This window comes from Mixophyes fleayi, chromosome 8 (assembly GCF_038048845.1).
Source record: "Mixophyes fleayi isolate aMixFle1 chromosome 8, aMixFle1.hap1, whole genome shotgun sequence".
Taxonomy (NCBI): domain Eukaryota; kingdom Metazoa; phylum Chordata; class Amphibia; order Anura; family Limnodynastidae; genus Mixophyes; species Mixophyes fleayi.
Window position 1 is genome coordinate 25151965 of NC_134409.1, and position 13364 is coordinate 25165328.

Consider the following 13364-nt stretch of genomic DNA (forward strand, 5'->3'; position numbering starts at 1 on the left):
CCTAATAAACCTACTACTAAACCTAGAGGTTTGTATTTGGAGCAGACTCCAGATACAAACTTCTAGGTTTGGCAGGATGCAGCCTGATGAATTTGGAGAGCAAAGCAACTGTGTGAACATCAGTCGGCTTAATCCGAGAGTGGCCCTCACCAGTTTCATAAGTGAGATGTGAAACTCCGGTGGAGGGGGGGGGGGCGGGTTTGGGACTGGAAAGAAGTTGGACATCTATACACTACCAAATTTATCCTTCTGACGATTGAGTACAGACAGATGTATTTATGCCCCAATTTGAATGAAGGTATCTTCAGGGTGATACCTCGTATGGAGAGCCACACTTTATTGCCCATCCAATCTCCTCTGGTCCTGTGCATGCACAAGGGAACCCAAGAGGGGGTCATGGGAAGTTGGGATGACCACCAGGTGAAAACCATGGTTAAAGTAGAAAGGGGATACCCTCATGGAGTCCTGCACAAGTTTGTTCATTGAGAAGCAATTTGGAGCAGTCATTCCAGGCATCCACCAGTAACTACCAGTTTTCCACTTAATAAGTGACCATGGTGGCGGTGAACCTCTTTGAAAAGAATTTGCAGGGGTGAAAGTTGTCCTTGTCATCAGTCTGGGAGAGCACTGCTTGTGCCCCACTCTCAAATTCATCAACTTCAAGTGAATAGGCCCAACGAGGGTCAGGATACCAGAGAATGGACTCTGAGATGAAGAGATGTGTGATGTGAGATGAGATAAAATGTCTGTCCTCAGGAGTCTCCTGTTTCGTCAAAGTAGTAATAGAGCTAACAATATCCGTAATAATTGCTAAATCCCACAAACCTTTGGATTGCCATGATCCTCTGTGCATCAGCTAATTGAGAAAAAATGGAAAATAACTCTGGTTAGATTCCTATGCTCAGTATTGAAATAATATGACATAGGAAGCTCACTCTGGACTGGCTGAAGGACTGGAGGAAGGAACACTTCTCCATCTTGAGAAATAGCCAATTACCCAGGAGCCTCTGCAATGCCTCTCTCACATGGTTGTGATATTCCTCAAATCTGCTGCAGAACATATGGGATATATTCCACTTAGATGAGGACTGATGTCTCCAGTATGTCCCTAAAGATATAATTCAGATATGCTTGGAAGACATTTGTTGAAGACTGTGGCCAGACAATTAATGAAGTGAAAGATCAGTGGCAGAAGGCATAGATTTTTGAGAGTGTAACGCCTTGGCAGCCATTCTGGTCTACAATTAGTCTCCTCTCTTTGGGTTGTAGCACATACCATCACCACTTTCGCTGGTTGTAGGCAAGTGATCTGGTACGACTCATCCCACTACTATACATTTTTTATCCCTCCAATCAATCACTGAGTTGTGTATGTATAATCAGGGGTAAGCCAGGATTACTGGGCTCTTTAGGGTGTGAATGCACATCAGCACCCGGATAGTCTTATGGGTTACCAGTGCTCTAATTATGGGTCATCCATCCAAGCTTCTACGACCACTTGGCCTGATCTTCAGAACCAAGTGTATAGTACAAATTATATACAAATATCATACACATCTTTGACATTTTCTTTGGCTCCAGATTCCAAGGAGGCCTCTGTGTCATCAGAGCAAGTCCCCCAGGAGATGGCGATGGACCGCTTAAATTGCGGAAATGGACGTGGTGGAAAAATTGCCCAAATGCTCACCAGACTTACCTCCTGTTCCGGTGAATAATTTCTCGATGGCTCAGATCTTTCCAGTTATGTGCAGCTTTATTCCAGTGGCCTCACTGGTCACAATAAATACGTACACCCATCTGTTGGTGGCAAGTTCTCTCTTCTTTGGGCAAAGAAAACCCTCCCTAGTTGCATAGAATCCTCAAAGTACTCAGCTGGCACTATATGAATCATCGGTGGCTGTTGGGCTAATGGGAGATAGTGAGTAGCCGTCTCTATCCACTGAAGCTGATGCTGATGACTGCGGTTGTCGAGCTGAATGCAAATGGTGATGAGTCCCTCAAGAATGTTACCAGGGGGTGAGTTTTTCTTTAATGAAATCCACATATCCTCACTGAAATGAGGCGAGCAGCGACCCATCATTCCATCAGGTCTCTGCTGCGATAGTCCGGAACAAAATGGCATATTGGGCAACTGAGCAACCACATTGCTCGATCCTCTTGTGGAGGTGGTGTCACCCGGAGAGAGTCGAAGATCAGTTTCGACATGGCCATTAACCCTTTGCTGTTAACTGACAGTTCTTCTCGTGGACTGGAGCTGCAAAGCCCACCACGCTATTTTGTAAAATTATATTGGTGTTTCAAAATTTTGGCCACTACCTATAGATGCTGTGTGGAGATTCTGTGCAGCAAAAAAGGAAGCATTCTTCATTCCATTATGTCAGCACTCAACTGGCAAAACCGTAAAAACAAGACTAGCCAAGACTTATCACGATATATTATTGATTCACTTCAAAGACCTATAGATAATGTCATGCATGCTCTAAAAGGCTCAGTAGTGATAAAACGGGTGCTCCCATACCGATAGATATCCTGTTCATTAGGTAAAATTATCAATGCAGTCAATTTTAAAATTTGTTCCCTTGCTTGTTGAGTGTTAATCCGGTGATACGTTGGGCTATAAAGAGGCAGCACTTTTATCAAACACAGATGTGTGCTAAACATGACAGACTTGTACCTCAAACTACAGATGACCCATGATTTCAAAGCACCAGCTTCCTAAATAGCACTTGAAAGGAATTTTTATCAGAATTGTGACATTTTCGAAGTCCGGGCTGGTGATCATTAGCCGCTCTCACGAGGTTAAAGGTCTGGGTGCCTTCTGTATTTCCAGATAATGGGCATTTGATCAGTACCAGCCGCTTGCCTCTGTATGAGTGCGTATCTATTGATGTGCCTGTACACATTGACATACCATGTTGCTTCAAGTCTACCTTATGTCAATTAAACTTGAATTCCTCCTTATCTGAACCTCGGGGGGGTAAAATTCAGGGAAGTGGTAACTCTGCAGCTGTTTTGTATTATATTGGAAGTCAGCAGCTATTACAATATCCATTTTACATCTGACATCAAAGAAATGCTATAACAGTTCTTCGAATGCAGAACTATTAATGACTCTATACTTTCCATTATATCACACATCCCAAGGCAGTACTTGAAATGTCTAGTTCAGGACATTATTTATTCACCATGGAGTGATATATTAGTTTAAACAGTCGTTATCTCTTAATAATGACGGTTATGTATGTGCTAGCGATCGTTCTACCATGCTGCGTTGCACTCTCCCAAATTCATCAAATTAGTCATACTGCTTGACAAATGCAAAGTTGCTTGGGGGGGAGCATTGGCAGGTGTCCAGGGCGGAATGCTGGGAGAGATCATCAGTGCACATGAATGCACATGAATGTGCAGGTGTGCTCTACCAACAAGTGAGCTGCAGGATATCTAGCTTCGCTTCCCAGCTCTCTGGTGTTGTAACACACCTGGCGTCACAGATGTCATGAGATTTACACCAAGGTGAAAAATATTTTGGAAAATAATGCCAGAAAAATGAAGAAATATCATTACATTTTGAAATACTTGATTTACATTTAAATCTAGTTAGACAGATAATCCAACTTTGCACATCTTAAGCTTCTTATGAGTCCTTTCCATGTTAACTATTCATTCTTGTCAAACATCCATCCAACAGGGCTAGATTAAGATTTGTGGGGACCCTTGGGCAAGTAACTTGTCGGAACTCCAGCTACTAAAGCACCTATGACATAAATGTGTCCTGACTCACCTGTTATAAATCACTGATGAGTATGAATAACCCTTTTTGCACAACAGGAGGACATAACTGCACATCTCCCAACTGCCTTGAATTTAGTGGGACAGTCCTAAATAAAGGACTTGGAAAGGGGTGGGGCTTATGTGGAAGTGGGTGGGATTTCATACTGAAGTGGGGTTGGTTGGTTGGGAAGTGGGCATGATTAGGTGACTTGGGGGTGGGGCTTATTTAGTCATGATTTTGCCTGGATAAATGTTTTAACTGTTTGTCCTTGTTGTGCACTGCCTTTGTGTACCAGTTATACAGGTACCTCTTGGTTAATTTCTGGTCCCTGTGTTAAGGCCGGGGACCACTCAGTAGGACTTTACATAAAACCCTGTTCCTAGGAAACAATTTTGTCTTTTCTACTTCCTCAAAAATCCTTGGTACCATCATCACCAGGATTAGCATAGAGATGGGAGAGCCGATTTGTCAAATAATACTCATTATTACATTTTATACTCTCCCTCAAGGGTCAGCGCATGTGTTAACACTGACTTTTATGCTGCTTGCACGTAAACACAGGCTGATTCCGTATAATAATATAAAACATAATGTCTCCCCACAGGAAACTAGAAAAAAATAAAATGTGTAGACATGTAAAAAACTGAAATAATGTTTGAAATAAACACACACACACACAAAACATTTATTAGGGCAGTCGGCATAATCTGTAATTAACTACCCAGCTGAAAAGAAAAGAGGCAAAAGTAGAAGGGGCTAAGTGCATTTTTGATCATTTTACCCCAGTATGCAGCACTTTATCCTGAAAAAATCTAAAATAAACTTGGGTAGAGTGCAAATTAAAAAAAAAGTGACTGAAAAAAAGAAAGAAAGAAAAGGAAATTGGTCCTATGGACTGAAGCACATGTGGACTTGAAGGGGTTACATTGAGGAAGACTGGGGCAGCAATCTTAGGGAGCAGGATGAAAAACAAAGCAAAAATGAACATATTTATAAAATGTAAATGTTCTCACTGGTCATTTTTCACCTTTTTGGTAGATCTAATAACTGACTAAAGTGTTACTATTTGTCTTTTATAGAGTGCGCTACTCACATAAATGTATTAACGGTTAGATTACGTAGGGGATGAGTGGGGTGCCAATGTTGTGGCAGAAAGCCAGGCACACCACTGAAAGCTATTCTTCTGCTATGTAGAAAGTTTAGTAGGAAACCGTGTCTGTTAGAACTAAAACCTCACAGTTACCATGTACTGTGTTGTTGAACTATTATCAGATTACCATTCGATCCGATACATCCTGGTGCTTTGTAAAAAGAGACTTCTTCATGGAGCCTGAACTGCTCTGGTATAATTCCTTAGTTTGCATACAGTTACTTTTTGCAATGTGAACGTTCACGAGCCTGTTGAGAAAATATATAAACTTTAATCCCCTGTGGATTTATAACAATAACATATCATACTCGTGTTATTACCATAGTATCCTGTCTTTTGTACATCTGTTGTTCCTTATGCAGAAATTTCTATCCATTTTCCATGTGGGTATTTTTGTTTACTGTTTAACCCTTTTCCTGTCACAGATGTATTGTTTACATCTTATTGTCACCTACAGGTAGAAATGGACATTAGGACTAGGGGCCTGATTCATTAAGGATCTTAACTTAAGAAACTTCTTATTTCAGTCTCCTGAACAAAACCATGTTAAAATGCAAGGGGTGCAAATTAGTATTCTGTTTTGTACATAAGTTAAATACTGACTGTTTTTTCATGTAGCACACAAATACTTGATAGCTTATTTTACATTGAAATTGAAAGTTGATATTTGTGTGCTACATGAAAAAACAGTCAGTATTTAACTTATGTGCAAAACAGAATACTAATTTGCACCCCCCCTGCATTGTAACATGGTTTTGTCCAGGAGACTGAAATAAGAAGTTTCTTAACATAAGATCCTTAATGAATCAGGCCCTAGGTCACTAATTGCCCTCCTTCCTGCTGTCAACTGTTATAAAGCAATCACAGATACTGTTACAAGTGAAGAGGAACTCTGCTTACCCTCCAGAGCTCAGAGGATAACCCCTGCAGTCATTCCATGACTTCTGGTTCCAAAATCATGAAATGTAGCAGAATATTTTAGAATATTTTCCATTACTGGTCCCAGGGTGAACCTGATTAACCCTCTGGGTGTGGAAGGATTAAATGATGTTTGTCTAATCACTCCAGGAGGCAATAGAAACTGCTTTTATGCCACCCAAGTAAGCAGCTGATGTCGCTCTTGTCTGTCTTTCAAAGAAAAAAACGTCTGGTGGTCTAATTGGACCCTGGATTCACCTGAGAGCATTTTTTTCTCTGTAACATCCTATATACAGTAACAAATGGGAAACAGATCTTGCCCCCTTGTGACACTTATACGAAAACAAATGACAGTTAAAATTATGACTCACATGAAAAAGAGTGTAATAATCAAAACCAAGTAACAAAGACCACAGTCACAGCAAAATACACATAATTCTTATTATAACCCACATACATAAAACCTCCTAATAGTTCAAATGTGTGTATCCCATAAATGTAAGACGTCACAGAATATATTTAGGGGATGAATTTCTAGGGTAACACTGTATAAAATAGGAAAGGACAGAATCAGGGTTTAATGTGTTTCTCATGATTTTGCATGCCTGCAGTTTTGGTTGTTTTGTGAGTTCCCACGCATGTAAGCCTAGACCAGTAGGACCTGAGTCATTAAGGAATATAAGTCCCGTTGCGTGACGTATTTTACGTGAAATTGCTCTGCGCATGCTCAGATACGCCAGTGAATGTAAGTGCGTGCAATTCATCATCGAACGCAAACGACTCTTCCGACAACCTATGATTTGAAGTGCGGAATGTGGGAGGGGCAGTGTACAGTAGGGGCAAGTCAAGCTCTGGGCATCTCTCAGGTACGTGATTTTCAGCTGTGTCACTTGTAAGTGCTGAATGATAGTGATGACGGTCACCTATGCATGCTAGAACATGTGTTTGCATTAAGAGCAACTGTATAATCTACAGTAAGCATTAACATACTGAAATGTATTTCATGTAAAAAAAACCTTTTTTTAAAATAATTATTTATATTCTTAACAAGTGTTGGTGTAATTATTTTTCTTCCATGCGTTATGGGACTTTATATTGCACATATGCATTGTGAGTATCCTGCATTGTGTCTGTTTGCGTGCCAAATAGCCAGAATGTACTTATACCCTTATTAAAATGGTAAGGTCCAAGGGAGACTAATGTCAATTTAATAGCAGCCAATTAACCTACTAGTATGTTTTTGGATTGTGGGAGGAAACCGGAGCAACCGGAGGAAACCCACGTAGACACGGAGAGAACATACAAACTCCTCACAGATAAGGCCATGGTCAGGAATCAAACACATGACCCCAGTGCTGTGAGGCAGAAGTGCTAACCACTAAGCCACCGTGCTGCACACCCACTGGTGGTTTTAGCATTCGGAAACATCATGTTTTTCCTATCACATTTCATTCCATTCACTTACATTTACCACAGTGATGTTGTCTTGTGTATTTTTACTTTAGTTTTTCCAACACAAAAAAAGACAAAACACCAGTAGGTATGAGGCTGGTTTGAGGTTGTATTTTTAGTTGCTATTTATTTAGGTGTGAGCGCTTATTGTATTTGATTTTTTTCTATCTGTGTGTAAACTGCTTTCTAGCCTTCAAGAGCAGCTTAACCCTTTCCCTTACAGGTTTAGGAGCATATCCATTTAGATACAATGCTACGTATTTATAGCTGAGCTTAGTAAAACTCTGACACAAAATTATAGCAACTAGATCCATGCCATGATTTATATCTCCCAACACATGCATACTGTTAAGTGATACTTTCTGGAAATATATTAATAACACAGACATGATTGAAAATAGACAGTAAAATCCCCTATTGGATTCAGGTATGTCATTGGGGAAATTCAATATCCTGTGGTTGGAAGCACCTCTCTTGCAACATCAATCATATATTTATCATCTCTCCCAGCGTGGATTTAGTGCCCAATAGGGCTGACTGTCTGCACTTTATGACATCATGTCTTGGCTGTTTTGGATTTAGGCCTATTTAACGTTGAGGTACAAAAATCTCCATGCAGTACAATTATTACTCAGTGAAGGTGATTCCATGCTGATTCTCAGGAGACAATAAAACTCAGCACATTTCAACTGGCCAAAAGAAACCATGTTTGAGAAAACAGAAACACTTTTATATACATTCTTAGGCAAAATTGTGAGTGAGCCCACTCCCTTGGCTGAGAAGCAACCCCACACATGGATGGTCTCAGGATGCTTTACTGTTGGCATGACACAGGATTGATGGTAGCGCTCACCTTTCCTTCTCCAGACAAGAGTTTTTCCAAATGCCCCAAGCAATCTGAAAAGGGATTTATCAGAGAAAATGACTTTATCCCAGTCCTCAGCAGTCCAATCCCTGTACCTTTTGCAGAACATCAGTCTGTCCCTGATGTTTTTCCTGGATAGAAGTGGCTTCTTTGCTGGCCTTCTTGACACCAGCCCATCCTCCAAAAGTCTTCACCTCACTGTGAGTGCAGATGCACTCACACCTGCCAGCTGCCATTCCTGAGCAAGCTCTGCACTGGTGGTGCCCGATCCAGCAGCTGAATCAACTTTAGAAGACGGTACTGGCACTTGCTGACCATTCTTGGGCGCCCTGAAGCCTTCTTCACAACTATTAAACCTCTCCCCTTGAAGTTCTTGATGATGCAATAAATGGTGGATTTAAATGCAATTTTACTAGCAGCAATATCCTTGCCTGTAAAGCCCTTTTTGTGCAAAGCAATGATGACTGCACGTGTTTCCTTGCAGATAACCATGGTTTAAAGCTTCCAGTCTGTTGTTCTAACTTAATCAGTATGACAGAGTGATCTCCAGCCTTGCCCTCGTCAACACTCTCAACTGTGTTAACGAGAGAATCACTGACCTGATGACAGTTGGTCCTTTTGTGGCAGGGCTGAAATGCAGTGGAAATGTTGTTTTTGGGATAAAGTTCACTGCCATGGCAAATAGGGACTTTTAAATTAATTGCAATTCATCTGATCACTCTTCATGACATTCTGGAGTATATGCAAATTGCCATCATAAAAACTGAGGCAGCAGACTTTGTGAGGGCCAATGTTTGTGTCATTCTCTGAGCTTTTGACCATGACTGTAGAGTTTCAATTGTTGACAGGTATTGTATTGCAGCATTATTAATAATATTTCCACCCAAAAACAGACGTTTCCTACCTGATATTTCTATTTCTGTTGATCGCATGACCATACAGTAAATCCCACCCCGCAAGCTCACTGCCTAGGTGTGATCCTTGACTTACAACTATCCTTTGTTCCCCACATTGACCCCATATCTAAATTATGTTACATACATCTAAAAAATATTTCCAGAATATGCATGAATCTCACACAAGACACTGCAAAACCTTAATTCATGCACTCATCATCTCCCGCATTGACTATTGCAATTCCCTCCTTTCTGGTCTTCCCAAAATCAGACTTGAACCCCTACAATATATTTTGCACGCAGCGGCTAGATTGATTTTCCTTGCAAACTTTTTCCTTTTGCTGAGCCTCTCTGTCAGTCTCTACATTGGCTGCCTGTTTTTCAACGAATCCAATATAAAATTCTTCTACTAACATACAAGGCCGTCAACAAAATTGCACCGACATACATCTCCTCACTTGTCTCAATATCTCCCAACTCAACACCTCCGTTCTGCACAAGATCTGCGTCTCTCTTCCACTGCCATCACTTCCTCCCATTCTCTGTTACAGGACTTTTTTTGGGCTGCACCCATTTCGTGGAATTCCCTCCCTCGCACAATAAGACTTTCCTCTAGTCTTCAAACCTTCAAGCCTTCTCTGAAAACCTACCTCTTCAGACAAGCTTATGATATTCCTCAACCACCATTTTAATCTCCCTAGGTTACCCTATTACCACCCTCTACACAGTATCAAACTCCCATTGTCCCATAGATTGTAAGCTTACCTCTCTGTCTGTATGTATTACCCAGTATTGTTTTATTAATGTTTGTTCCCAATTGTAAAGCGCTACGGAATTTGCTGGCGCTATATAAATAAATGTTGATGATGATACATCACAGATTACAACAAGGATCATCTTCTCATATGCTCATTTATACGTGTGACTACAGCTGTGAGGGGTCATGTATACAGATGACTTGTCCAGGTCAGTACTGTGTGAACATACACGGGTGACACAATGTAAACGTACGTGTGCTTTCTCTGTGTGACACAGTTTTGCTTACTAGTAATGCAAGAAGAAAAGGTCCGCTCAAAGGAAAGGACTCCTCGCATAATTCACATATTAGAAATCATTCCATAAATAAACAGTGTGATGTGAGGGGAGCTCCCACAACTATAATAGATATATGCAGATTTACATTTTCATGTGTTAAAACCACATGAGAAAAGGTTGGTATCCAAAGCACTCCTAGTCCAAAACACAATTATAAAACTAATTTTATTGATATACAAATTAAAATACTGATCAGTTCATTTGATTGGTCTACAAAGGTGAAATATTTAAAATAATGTAAATCTGCAATTTTACTTACATCATCATCAGCATTTTCATCAATAATAATAATAATATTTTTTTATATAGTGCCTTTCTCCAAATAGGACTCAAAGCACTGTACATTGTTGCAGAGGGTGAGGCAGCAATCGTAGTCGCGCTCACCTGCTATTCTATGGAATAATTCACATCAGTCCCTGCCCCTTTGGAGCTTGCAATCTAAATCCCTATATACACACACACACACACACACACACACACTAGAGTCTAATTTAGTCAGAAGACAATTAACCTACCAGTATAGGTAACACTACTCAAATAAAGTTGTGCATAAAACATAACTGATACATACAGGCTAGACAAAGAAGATGCAGAGTAGAGACATATGGTAGAGAGGGCTCTGCTCGGGAGCCCTTACAGTCTAGGAGGTATAACTGCGGATTTGAAAAAGTGGAGATGTTACCTATAGCAACCAGATTCTATTGATCATTTATTTAGTACATTCTACAAAATGACAGCTAGAATCTGATTGGTTGCTATAGGCAACATCTCCTTTTTTTCCAAACCCGCAGTTTAGTAAATATACCTATTAGGAATCCAAAGGGTATATTTCCTCTTTATAACACCACCTTATAGCCCCACCCTTGCTTTTCACTAGGTATATTCTCTGAATATATAATATATAATTAATTCCATTATGTGTCACCCTTTTTGCAATGCCACACTTGCTGTAAAGCCAGTTTTGATCTTGATTTAAACAGTTGATCTATAGGGGAAAAATTGTTTATCAATATTGATTTAGTCCAGATAAACGACTCAAAGTTGGAAGTTCTAGTGCTACAACTTACATTTCCAAAGTGGATGAGAGCTAAATTTTACATTTTTGTGGTATCCTAATAGCTGTTCAGTATTTAGTAGAGGCAATAGCCACAGTTTCTGCTTAACTTTACCAAGCAAACTTATCTACTTTGATTAATACCATTCAACAAGATCTGTGTAACGGGAGTTCCTTACTTTGTCATGGTTCAGAAGAATCGACACAATCAAAATGAACATCTTACTCAGATTAAAGTATTCATTCCAGACACTCCGAATTTCTATTCCAAACCAGACATTAGCCTCCCTGCAAACAATCTGTAACAAATTTATCTGGGGAGAGAAAAGACCTACATTGAGTAGAGCTAAATTAGAGAAACCAGTCACAGGAGGCAGACTTGGCCAGTTAAGTCATATTATATTCTGGCATTCTAAACCAGAAATTAAAAACTGGGTAGAGATTGAGGATGCCTTCTTACAAAATAACTGTTTGAACTTGGTTGCCAAAGTTTCACAGGCCAGCGTTGGCCTCATGCCCACTATTTAGTTTACTGTTTTGAAATGGGACAAAATATTAAACTTGCATAATATCTCCCCCCCTATCCCTCACCGTCATTTGGAGACATCCACTATTTCGACTAGGAAATATAACTAGATTTGCACAACCTTGGCGGGTAAAGGGATTGACTGATGTATGCATATTTTAGGAGAATTTGCTCCATGGTACAGAAATAAATGAAAAATATCGAAAACTACGCTCTTTCTACTTTCAATACTTATAAAGTCGTAGTTTCACACAGTCACAATTGCATCCAGTTAGGATCTGTTGAAAATTGCAATTTGAACATTTATGTATGTACTCCACGGTGGATAAGTGGTTAGCACTTCTGTCTCACAGCACTGGGGTCATGATTTTGATTCCTGACCATGGCCTTATCTGTGTGGACTTTGTATGTTCTACCCTGCTATTAAATTGACTTTATTCTCTCTCGGTTTGTGTTTGTGTATGATAGGGGATTTAGATTGTAAGCTCCAATAGGGCACGGACTGATGTGAATGAGTTCTCTGTGCAGCGCTGTGGAAATAGTGGTGCTATATAAATAAATAGATGATGATGATACTCCGTAGGCAAGACAGGAGCAATCTCGGTTACTTATCATTTAGTCTCAGATTCACAATCTTGAGAATCATATGAGGAGTCATGGGTGAGAGATCTGGAGTTACCTTGGAGGTTGAGGAATGGTCAGTCATTAGACAAAGAAGTGCAAAAACTTCTATAAATAAAGCAACTCATAAGAATGCATTTAAAATATATTTTAGATGGTACATAGCTAAATTCACAACATCTTTCCTCAATCATCTAATCTAGGTTGCCGAAACTGTGGTGAGGAGGGAACTTTTCTCCACATTTGGTGGGAATGTCTAATTATCTCTTAATTATGTTCCAATGTAATACTTTGAACAAATTACTAATGTTTGTGATATGGTTGAATTAACCAATAAAATCTATCAACAAGCAGTTGGTAAACTCATTGGGCATGAGTCATCAAGGAGAGCAAGGCAAAAAAGGAGTAATTTTGATCCTGGACAAAACCATGTTATAATGCAAGGGGTGCAATTTAATTTATTATTTTGCACATAAAGAAAATACTGACTTTTTTGATCAAATAGCACACAAATACGTGATAACTTTATTTTTACACTGACATTTAAAGTTGATCTAGGACATGCTCTACCCCAAATATAAATCTGTCCACATATTTTAAATTTACCTCTCCCTCCACTGAAACTTGGTTATGTCGAGGTGCAAAGTTACTGATTTTTTTTGCTTTGCTCTCCTTAATGACTCAGGTCCATTATGCACATTTGTAATGCAGCTAAAGTTCAGATGGCAAAGGACTGGAAAAGACACCTCCCTGAGCCAGAAGTTTGGCATCTTGTTTCAGTGGAATATCTATATCTGAATTATTGAACAATGCCACCCCAACTTACCAAAAACACAAACGAGCAAGCAGTAATCAAGGTTTGAATTTTCAAACTCATGTTTTTATTTAAATTTAAGTTTATTATTCTGTTTAAACAAAACCTATACTGTTGATTAAAAGCCATGCATTTATTATTTTCTCATTTGTGTTTTATTTAAATATTAATGTTTTTGTAAATTTGTTATGCTGCTTTAAT